This window comes from Zootoca vivipara, chromosome 15 (genome assembly GCF_963506605.1).
Source record: "Zootoca vivipara chromosome 15, rZooViv1.1, whole genome shotgun sequence".
NCBI classification, from domain to species: Eukaryota; Metazoa; Chordata; class Lepidosauria; order Squamata; family Lacertidae; genus Zootoca; species Zootoca vivipara.
This window is the reverse complement of record NC_083290.1, coordinates 27254211-27265415: the sequence shown is the minus strand read 5'-3', so window position 1 is coordinate 27265415 and position 11205 is coordinate 27254211.

The window sequence follows — 11205 nt, the reverse complement described above, 5'->3', positions numbered from 1 at the left end:
TCTTACCAATGTGGTTTATTCAATATTCACAGAGAGAAGCATAGAAATGCAGCCTCTTGTAGTAATGGTGCTGCTCCAAGTAAATCTCCATCCCTCTTCTTTCCTACTTCCTCATTCATCAATTGCACCACCTACCTTATGGTTGCTGCTTAGAGTCATTTGTCTCTGAGCCCTTTGCTCTCCTACTTTCAATGCTCGCCAGGTTCTGCGAGAAAGGGAGGGGGTCTGGAATGCTTTCTAGTGATAAGGTGTCAGCCAGCTGCTCTGGCTCTGCCTCCTCCTCCTGTCCCATTATTTCCCAACTTTTCCCCTCATCAGCTTCTGAGCTATGACCTCCCACAAACCACTGTTGTAAATCTATACCAGGGGTCAGTCGGTTTAGCGCAGTGCGCGGGGACTCGCCGAGTGGGCAGCTCGGTTCAGGGGCTGTTCAGGGGCCGGTTAAACTGCCCCCATGGCAGGGGCCACAGGTTGCTGACCCCGATCTATACTGTCCTCCTCTTCTCTGGAAGGTTCAGGCTGGGGAGGCAGTCTCCATCATTCTTCCTCTGCCCAGTCCCTGACATGAGGCACAAGAGTCCTCTCCCCTTCCCATGGCTTCCAGCAACTGGTATTCAGAAGCATTACTGCCTCCAACCAGGGCCAGCTGTAGGGGTAGTCTGGGTGGCGCAGGGCGCCAGCCCGGTAGGGGGCGCCGCACGACGGAGCTGCGTGGAAACCGTGCTGCACGCTGCGCCCGCCCACCAGTCGCGGCAAGAAATGGAGCAGGGCGGGGCCCCCGGAGCAATCTCCGCACCACGGCACCAGGGTGCCCGACGTGCTTGAGACGGCCCTGCCTCCAACCATGGGCGCAGGGCAGAGCCGCTGTGGCTAGTAGCCACTGATACTGTCCTCCATTAATGTGTCCAAATCCTCTTTTAAAGCCCTTCCAAGCTGGTGGCCATCACTGGACCCTGCTCACAATTTCATGCAATTTCATATCTTTCCGGGGTCAGCGCAGGATGTTGTGTGGCCCTTTCTCGAGTGCCTTCTCCAATGGCAACAAGGGAACAACAGTCTTAAGTGCTGCTGCTTCGCTTAGCATCCTGATCCCCCTCTTCTCCCCTTTCCCGCCCCCTGCAAACTGAATCATCGGAGCTAACATTTAATTAATTTGTGACACTTTGACAGTTTGCAAGGCGACATTAGTAGTCCTGTCAATCTGAATTGATAATACTGTCAAGCAGGGCCCTTTGGGAGTTATCAGCTCTTAAACTTATATGCCACACATTGCAAATGTGTGCCACACATTTTGTTCTTTGACAGAATCAAGTACCACACAAAAGCCCTCCAAAGGCCTCTCATTATTCACGGGAGAGTTTGATATTTGCAAATGTTTTGCTATCTTAGTAATTCTCTCCCCATCACCACCCTTAAAAGGGGGGAAAAGTGCACCTCAGCCTCACCCCCCCTTTGTCTTTTAGAAAGAGAAATGGAATTAGATGTCCTCTTTCCTTAATCACTTGCCATTGCATTTAACAGGGATGATTCTGTCTTGCACCTAGTTGTGTCTGCAGGGATGTCTGTCTTAAGCTTCCACTCTCAATCTGGGTAGACATATTCTGGTTCACACACGCACACATTCACACATAGCTCAGTTTCTTCTCACTACTTGATAACCCAGTTGGATGTGTGAGCCAACTTGATTGCAACGTGTTGTGCTAAAAATGATATTGTGAGAATTACCTTTGCTATATCAACATGTGCGGCACTTTGCAAAGTACGAGAGAACAGGTCACTGTCCCAAGATGATTAGAATCTAAAATTCAGTACAGTGGTGCCTCGCAAGACGAATTTAATTCGTTCCGCGAGTCAATTCGTTTTGCGAAAAATTCATCTTGTGAATCGCGGTTTCCCATAGGAATGCATTGAAATTTCTTTTTTTGCCCATAGGAACACATTAATTAAATTTCAATGCATTCCTATGGGAAACCGCAATTCGCAAGACGAATTTTTCGCAAAACGAATTCATCTTGCGAGTCACCAACAGATCACAAGACGCATTCGTCTTGTGAAAAATTTGTCTTGCAGGGCATTCGTCTTGCGAGGTACCACTATACAGAGAAGGTAAAAGAACGGGGTAAACTCTGAATGCCAGCTGCTGGGGGAGGGCAAAAGTAAGGAGTATGTTGTTGCACTCATGCCCTGCTTATGAGTATCTGATTGGCCACATTGAAAACAAGATGCTGGACTAGATGAGTATTTGGCCTGACTCAGCAAACCTGTTATTATGTTCTTCCGAAGGAAAGAAACACTTTCCCAGCTATTAAACCTACTAGGAAATTATCGGTGTTTGCTTCATTCTTTATAAACAACCCACATTAGTGTAAAGGGGATGAAACTGCTGAGAAAACCTGCTCGTAACTAAATTATTCAGCAACCCTAGCTATTCTCCTCAAACGATCACAAGTCCATTTTCTTTTTGTGCTGCTACTGGATTTTAAGAATGCATAAGAGATTCCCTCCAGCCTTGCAGTTGTTTTGCAAACCGAAAGTCCCCGATGTCTGTTTGGGATTGCTGAATCCTTCTCTTGGAGTTTTGCCGCTTTTAAGATCTGGTCAAGGTAGGGTGTCTACTTGCACAGCACCCAAAAAAGAGGAGAATGTGAATAAGCAAATACATATTGATAAAGGCAAATTTAGAAAGAGTTACTGTAGTCTAAGACTGTGACCAAGTGCCCTGTATATTCTGATGTCCAGGTTGATGAGCGCATGACACTTCAATAGAGGACTGTCCTCTGTAACACAGGCCACATGGCCATCCTAGGTAAGGGCATATCCTAAAACTCACATCAACATTCCTCAAAAGAGAAAGGTAGGGTTTTGAGGTCAGAGTAGGCAAAGTGTATTGTTGTAGGTTTATATTGTTCCTTAAATCATTGTTGACACTGTGGTCAAAATTTCAGATTTCTTTGTCCATTAACTAGTAGGAAATTCTACTTGGAGTCTTTTTGTTTACTTTGATTTTTCATGGGCATCAAATATGAACTCTCATAAACTGTTGATGACCAAATTTTAAGTGACACTGAATATAAAATTTTGTAGATAAATATTTACTTCTAGGGGTGTGTGCCAGCTCCAAGAACCACCTTATACCTGCACATTTTTTAAAATTCTGATTTGATTCTGAACCCCCCTGTCTGCTTTGATCTGTGGTTCTGTTCTGACCTGCTCTGTGTAAAATGAACTTTCTCAAAATACAAAAACAGCTATCACTTTTTTTGACATTTGGCAGAAGTGGATAAACTTTGCAGCCACAGGAGCCCAGCCAGAGTGGTGAAGACTGCAAAATTGCAGACAACTCAATCCAGGGACTTTGGGTGGGGGGGAGTAAAATGAATTTACTTTCCTCTATAACCCATATGATGATATATTTATTATGCCACCTAAAACTCTGAACACAATATTAGGGTCTTGGTTTTTTTTTCCCGGGTGGGGGGGGGAGTTGTCCCTTGCTTGTTCTTACCTTCAAGTAACTAAGAGGGCAGAGTGGTGTGTATTCTTACTTGCCTTTGAGTGTTTGTGTGTGTGTGTGTGTGTTTTAACTGTAGGTTCTATCAAGCAATTTAGAGAATGCATAATTTACTCCCTTAAATGGCAATTTCCTGGTCGATCCTTAGAAACCCTTTTGAGTATCTTCCTTGCAGGAGTCTAATATCTGAATGCTGTAATATCTTTCAGACCTGCTATGATTGTTAGCATACTACTTCTGAAAAAATGGAGAGATTTGCAGAAAAGTGTCATCACAAAAATAATTCCTGGACAAAAAAAAAAACAAACCTCTGCATATTGGGATTAAATTGCCAAAGAGATGTGCAAAGCAGAACTATTTATTAATTCAAGGAGAGGTCGATGGTTGTCTTGATAACTGAGAGAACCTCAAGGAGCTGGTTGTGTGTCACCATCTATTACTTATGCAGTATTTTGAAAAGGCCAATGGAATGACTTAACACTAACGCAGGCATGTTGGAAACTGTTTCTAACAAGGATTTTGAGCGCAGGCAGAATGTCCTGTCCTCCCATCCTTTGTGGTCAGTTTCATTTGATGGAGAGACCTCTGGAGCTTCACAACATCCTCTTCAAAATCAGAACAAACAGAGATCTCTTCCATGGAAAACACAACTACCATTTGGTATGATTCAGCAGTAAACCAATGATTTTCTGGAGGGGAAGCAGTGCAGCAAACAGAGGTGTGGAAAAGCCCTGAGTGGGCAGACAGTGAATGGAGAATGAGTTAATTATCAGCCCCTTTCCCTTGCTATTGCCGTCACTCTTAACACAATTCCCAACCCCACCCCTCCAACAAGGCTGTGTTTCATTTCCTGCTTAAAGAAAACCTTGGAGTAAGGGCCAAACAACTGTGCCTCATATCATTTAGCACTTCTTGAGAGCTTATAGTTATTCATTTGGGGGTTGAAATGCTTTGAACATTTCCTTTACCATTCAAAATTGTGTCCATCTCCCATGGAGGTGAGGCAGTTGTACCGTACATTTTAATGACACAGTTGTTTTGGAGGAATGGAAGGTGGTGGTCTTCTCAGGACATGAATCCTCTAGAAAGGGAATGTGTGTGACCCCCAAATAAAACATGTTTACAAAGCATTTATAATCTGGTTTGTTCTGTTGGAATGATAACTCTGCATTCGTGAGCGCCAGTTGGCCGTCTCCCTGCTTCATTGGTAAATTCGTTCTTTCCTCTAAATGAATTTGTCAATTGAAGTGATTCAGCTGAAGTGTTTGGACAAACAAATCTCGTTCCCTTTTGCTTTCCACTCTTTTGTCATTTTATGGTTCCTGTTGCTCGCTTTGTCATCAAATATGTTTTCTTCTCCCCAGCGTGAAACTTGTTAAACAGGGAATAATGAATTGCACATTGTCTGGTAGAGATTTTCAGATACCTAAAGCTGCTCTGAAACATTTGTAGTTTAAAACTATCCATAACAATCCATCAGAAGGTGCCGTTGTGTGCTTTGTGCCATGCACAGTGCAGAATTTCACAGCAAACCACAAAGCATAGCCATTTCTTCTTGGTTCCAGTGGAAAGGGTTGCTGGGAAATAGAACGATTATGGTCATACAAAGTGCCTCTTCAGAATTTAATGGCTGCTGAAAGATGCTTCATTCCATGAACATTGATGGTTGGTTGTTGGTTGTAACTACCTATTTAACACTTCTTACCTGCTCAGGGGAGAAAAAGAGCTACAATGCAGCCAGCAAATGAGAAAGAAGTCTGATGTTTTTGCAGGTCACTGACACACACACACTCTCTCTCTCTGTTTATTTCTTACATGTTTATACCACCTCCCCCCCCCCCCAAGGAGCTGGAATTGGTGTACATGGTTTCCCCCTCCCCATTTTCTCCCCACAACAAGCCTGTGAGGTAGGTTAGGTCGAGGGGCATTAACTGGCCCAATGTCACCCAGTGAGCTTCATGGCTGAATGGGGATTCAAACAAACCCTGATCTCCCAGGTCCCAGTCCAGCACTCTAACCATTACACCACACTGACTGTCACAGAAGGAGCCTTGTGGGGTGGGGGCAGTTGGTGGCAGGGGGGTGGGTGTATTCCAAGCTGTAATTATGGGGAAATGTCAATACTCTGTATTATTATTAACAACAATCTTTATTACGGTCCATAGACCCATCAATTCATTACCAAGCGATACACAGCTGGGACACCCCGCCCTCAAACCACTCAGACATCTTACTCAAATTCGGAATAGGAAACATTAGTTCTTGTGACCACCGATAAAAACTTTGCCACTGCTAGTGTTCTGGCATTTGACCAGTCTTCCAATAGGAACCTGATATAGAAATCCTCTGATTTTCCTGGGAGCAAGGCTAGCAGGGGTGAAATCACTTCAGCCCTAGCTTGCTCAAACTTCCCACAGTGCAGCACAATGTGTTTTACAGAATCTACATCATGGGTGCACGAGCACAGTCTTTCCTGGTAGGGTACTCCTCTCATCCTGCCCTCCAGCACTGCAGAGGGGAAAACATTCAGTCTTGCTTTTGTGAACAGCCTTCGGTAGTTTGGCACTGTCAAGTTTTGAATATAGGCTGCTGGCTTAAAGACATGCCCATATTGTACTCCTACTGCCAATGGACTGCAGATCGCAAGTGATTGATGTCGTAGATCACTGTGTGAATTATCCCAAAGTGGGGACCTGCCCAAGCTAGATGGCTTCCAAGCACAATTTATTCGATCCTTGCTTCAGGTGCCCAATTGTGTTCAAAATTCCATACTCCTGCTAGAAACGGGTGAATGCCCAATTTCAACAAAGGCATGGTGGGCTGCACTAAAACATTGGCTCAAGATTGCAGTATTATTATTATTATTATTATTATTATTATTATTATTATTATTATTACCCTGCCCATCTGGCTGGGTTTCCCCCACCACTCTCGGCAGCTTCCAACAAATACCAAAATACATTAAAATATCACAGATTAAAAACTTCCCTAAACAGGACTGCCTTTAGGTGTTTTCTAAATGTCAGGTAGTTGTTTATCTCCTTGACCTCCGATGGAAGGGCGTTCCCCAGGGCGGGCGCCACTACCGAAAAGGCCCTCTGCCTGGTTCCCTGTAGCTTTGCTTCTCGCAGTGAGGGAACCGCCAGAAGGCCCTCGGCGCTGGATCTCGGTGTCCGGGCTAAATGATGGGGGTGGAGGCGCTCCTTCAGGTATACAGGACCGAGGCTACAAGTGCCCACCAGGTTGCCACTCTGCTGAACTTGTATGTTTGAAAAACACCAACTATTCAGAGGAGAACTTGCTTTGTAAAAAGGAAGCCACTTAAACTTCCCACCACTCTGTGAAATGCAAGATTATCTTCCCATCCGTCCATCTATATTTCAGAGTGAGCTCATTTGCAAACTCTTTTGAAGAGGGCATTTGTCCACATACAAAAGGAGAAAAGGTGTGGAGTGGTCTCAGGTATTCATTTCTCAGCACAACAGTAGCCATATGTCTTCTTCCACCAGTAAATGTCCAACACACCCACCCAACATGCCTCTGGATACTAGTTGCTGGGTACCACAAGTGGGAGGGGGCTACTACAGTGAGCCCCCCCCTTTGTAGGCTTTCCAGAGACATCTAGTTGGTCACAGTGGAAAGGAGAGGGTGCTAAGGGAAGATGAGACTTGGATTTTATCCTGCAGGGCTGCTGTTATGTTCCAAAAACTGAAAAGTGCTTAGAGTAATGCTAAATCCATGGTGGGATGGGGAGAGGGTGGCTAGTTCAAATGAAATACATCTTTTTCATGTTTGGGAGCTGTGTACTCAGCTGTAGAGCCACCAAAGCCAATAAGTCATTTGTTACTGGGAAACAGAAAATCACAGGGTGAGACTTGGCAGCTCCTGGGGCTCAGCTTGGAGAGGCTTTCAGAATAGGTTTCTTCTGGATTTGCCTTGCTGAAGAACCCCAGATCCCACACACACGCTGCATCAGGTTGAGAAGGGTGGCTCAGATCAATCAAACTGTGTCAACAGTAATCAGTTGGAGGAAATCACAATTAGGAGAAAGTGTTTTTTTTTCCTTCTTCTTTTTAAAACCTTCATGATATACACATACTTTTCCCATTTCTGTGTCAATTAAATTACTTATACTGAACAGAGATCTGATTCCTGGGTGCAGTTGCAGCAGAACTGGGATGGAAAACTGGGCTAGCAAGCACAGCCAAAATGGTGTCTTTGGAAAATGAGTCGAGGAAATCCAAGGATGAATAAGTCGGTGTCTAATGAAGGGCTTGTGTGATGGTTCTGCCACATCTCCAAATTACAGTGCCCCCGGCTCCATGTACAGAAGCCAACCAGACTGGCTGCTGGATCTTACATGAACATTGGTGCTGTTCCTTCACCACAACAGAGGGTAGCATGCTAGTTTAGAGGATAATGCTCCTTCCTCCCCAGCTTCTGTTACCTGATCCTACTGGCTTACTCGAAGAACCATATGACTATTTCAGCACACATGCTTTAACCCTGTGATCTAGCTCGGTCAAACTGTTGACACCTTTTATGTCACTTGCGCTATCTTCTTCCTTTCCCCACTTTCACTTCCAGCCTCGCCCCATTGTTGCCTCTTTATTTGCAGTGTTCCCTCTCCTTTCCCCCACCTGCCGCCACTTCAGCGTAAATAGTGATGGGTGCAAATTGCATAAAATAGCTAATCAGTCAATATTGTGTCTGGTATTCCCAGAGTGCTGTCATTCATCAATAATCTTAAACTGTGCATCAAAAGCAGACTTGTCTTTTAGTGCATTATCCTTCGCAAATCCAATTATTCCAGAGAAATCACCTTTTTAAAAAAATAACAAACTCAAAGCTGAGTAGCATATGTTGTTCATGGTAAATACTTCCCATACCTGATTACACCCAGTAAATGTGGTGGCAAATTCAGACATGAAAGGTCCCTTCATATAAGTCATAGCCTCACCCTTTCTTAGATTATACAACCTTCTAAACAACCTTCCTGTTAACCACCCTGAGACCTGTGGGTACAGGGCGGTGGGGCGTGGGTGGCGCTGTGGTCTAAACCACTGAGTCTCTTGGGCTTGCTGGTCAGAAGGTCGGCGGTTTTAATCCCTGTAATGGGGTGAGCTCCCATTGCTCTGTCCCAGGTCCTGCCAACCTACCAGTTTGAAAGCACACCGGTGCAAGTAGATAAATAGGCGGCAGCAAGATAAACAGTATTTCTGTGCTCTGCTTTCTGTCACGGTGTTCCATTGTGCCAGAAGCAGTTTATTCATGCTGGCCAGATAACCCAGAAAGCGGTCTATGGACAAATAACGGCTCCCTCGGCCTGAAAGCAAGATGAGCGCCACAACCCCATAGTCGCTTTTGACTGGACTTAACCATCCAGGGGTCCTTTACCTTACATGGCGGTATACAAATTTTAACAACAACAACAACAACAAATTTACACAATAATTTTAAAATTATGCAATAGTATTCAGGGATAATATTCAGGGATGCATTGCAACCATCCATGCAGATCTCCATGTGTTGCTGTTCACCTATATCTAATATTTTCTGTACATGTACGTGGGCAAATGATTTGGAATGCTCCAATATCTTCTTTCCGAATGACTTAAGGTGTGTTTCCCTTGAAGCTCCATTGTACGTAGCAGAACTTGCGCACTGTTCCCTTGAAACTGAAGCACCATTTATTTCCCATGTTCTCAAATGCTTAGCTTCAGAACATAACAGTGGCAAAAAGTTCCTCTTTCATGGCAATTAGGTAACTCTAGCATGCTTGAGACAGGGACCTTGCAGGCAATGGGGATTTGCGCCCACCCCACCCCCATGAGCCTGGACCACTAAACCATTGCCCATACCGATTCAAAGGTGAAAGCAGATTCTTGCTTTTCCATTTAACTACAATTTTGGGACTCTTTTTGAAGTGGCTCTCTTTCTTATCGCAAACAGAAACTGCAGGCTGGAAGTACAAACAGCCATATATTTTTTCTGAGCCTCCCTTACTAATGCAGCGTTATTGGGGTTTAGTCTGTTTTCCCCTCTATAAAAGGCATAGCGCTCCCCCCTGATTATTTCAGTTGACCTTTTCTGCACCTTTCCCCAGTTCTACAATATCCTTTTTGAAAGTATTCCAGGTGTGGCTGAACCAAAGATTTGCAAAAGGGCATTGCGATATTGGCACTTAGATTTCCTATCACTCCCCTAATAACCCTTAGCATGGAATTTGCCTTTTTCGCTACGGCTGCACACTCAATCAAAGTCAGGATAACGTTTCTCAAATGTTTCTCAAAATCCTCCATCGAAAGCCGTGGAATTGTAAATCTCCAATCTCTTGTCATTATGTGCTTTTCTGCAGCGCAGTGTTTTGAAAAATGTTCCTTTTTCAATTATGTTGTACAATTATATGCAGCCTTTGACAATGAGCACCATAGCAATATCCAATTAGCACAAACCTTTGCAAAATCATTTTGTTTACTGAAGTGTTCTAATCAGTGTTTAATCTTTCCTTGAGCCGACCTAGATAAAGGCATAATCAAACAGAGATGGCAAAAAAGTGATGCAGTTACAGAAGCTTTTGAAGCTGCTTGGGGGGGGGGACACGGGGGAGGCGACCACTTTGGCAGCGTTTTCCTTACATAACTAAAACAGATCTCTAGGGGGAAATAATTAATACTCTTCCACCCCTGCCAAAGTGTGTTCGGAACTGCCGGGAGCCATATTTTAATTAAATAGCAAACCGTAAACTGTACCATAAATACCACCATTTATAGAGCAATTTAAACTTATGGAGAAGCACTTCCAATTTTAAAGTGCATTCTGCCCCCCACCCCCCGCTTCATGACTGCTCAATAAGGCATGTTGGATTTACATATAATCTAAGGGCATCATAATCTAAGGGGCCCCCGGCATCTTGCCAATTTTTCTTTTCTAAACACCAGGCAGATTTTACTATCTAGCCCAGAGGTGCCAACTTCTGGAGAATGAGAGTGTCAATGTCGCACGGTGCATGACGTCAGGTTGTCAGAGGAGCCGGGGTGGAGCCATACATGGCAGCAGCTTCTCCTCCTCCTGTTGCCACTGCCACCAGAACATTGGGGGGGGGGCTCCCTCCACAATATTCTCCCCCCCCCAAAAGGGCTTGGCCCCCGGGAGATGGCATCCCAGTTGCTTCTTAACAATAAACATATGACGTATGAGTCTGTGACTGTGACTGTTTAACAGTCACACAAGTGCATACTAACAGTTTAGCAAACTGCATGGAGGTTTTATTCATAATCAAATTATAAAGTCAGCTATGAAGCAATACAGTTCATATCACTGTCTATCATTATAGGGTGTGTATAGTGTGCGTTTTGAGAACAAGTGATGATTCTTTTATATCATTGGGAATCACAATCAGACTTAATTTTGACTCGTGAAAATGATCATGAGTAAGCAAGATGAAAGTGGTGCTAGTAAACAAGAGACAAAAAGAACAGAAGGAAATACTCAAACCTTTAAAGTCAATCACATCATATGGCTTTTTGTACAGCAGGCAGAAACAGCCTTGCATAATCCCTAAGATGCAGAATGTTCTTGTTTACAAGCACAAGACAATCAAGTAGACTATACTGAGCAGTCTGAACAAAATGAAGAACAAGCAGTTTATATACAGAACAGAGCCTCCCAAGAACTTCAAGGACAACTGTTGT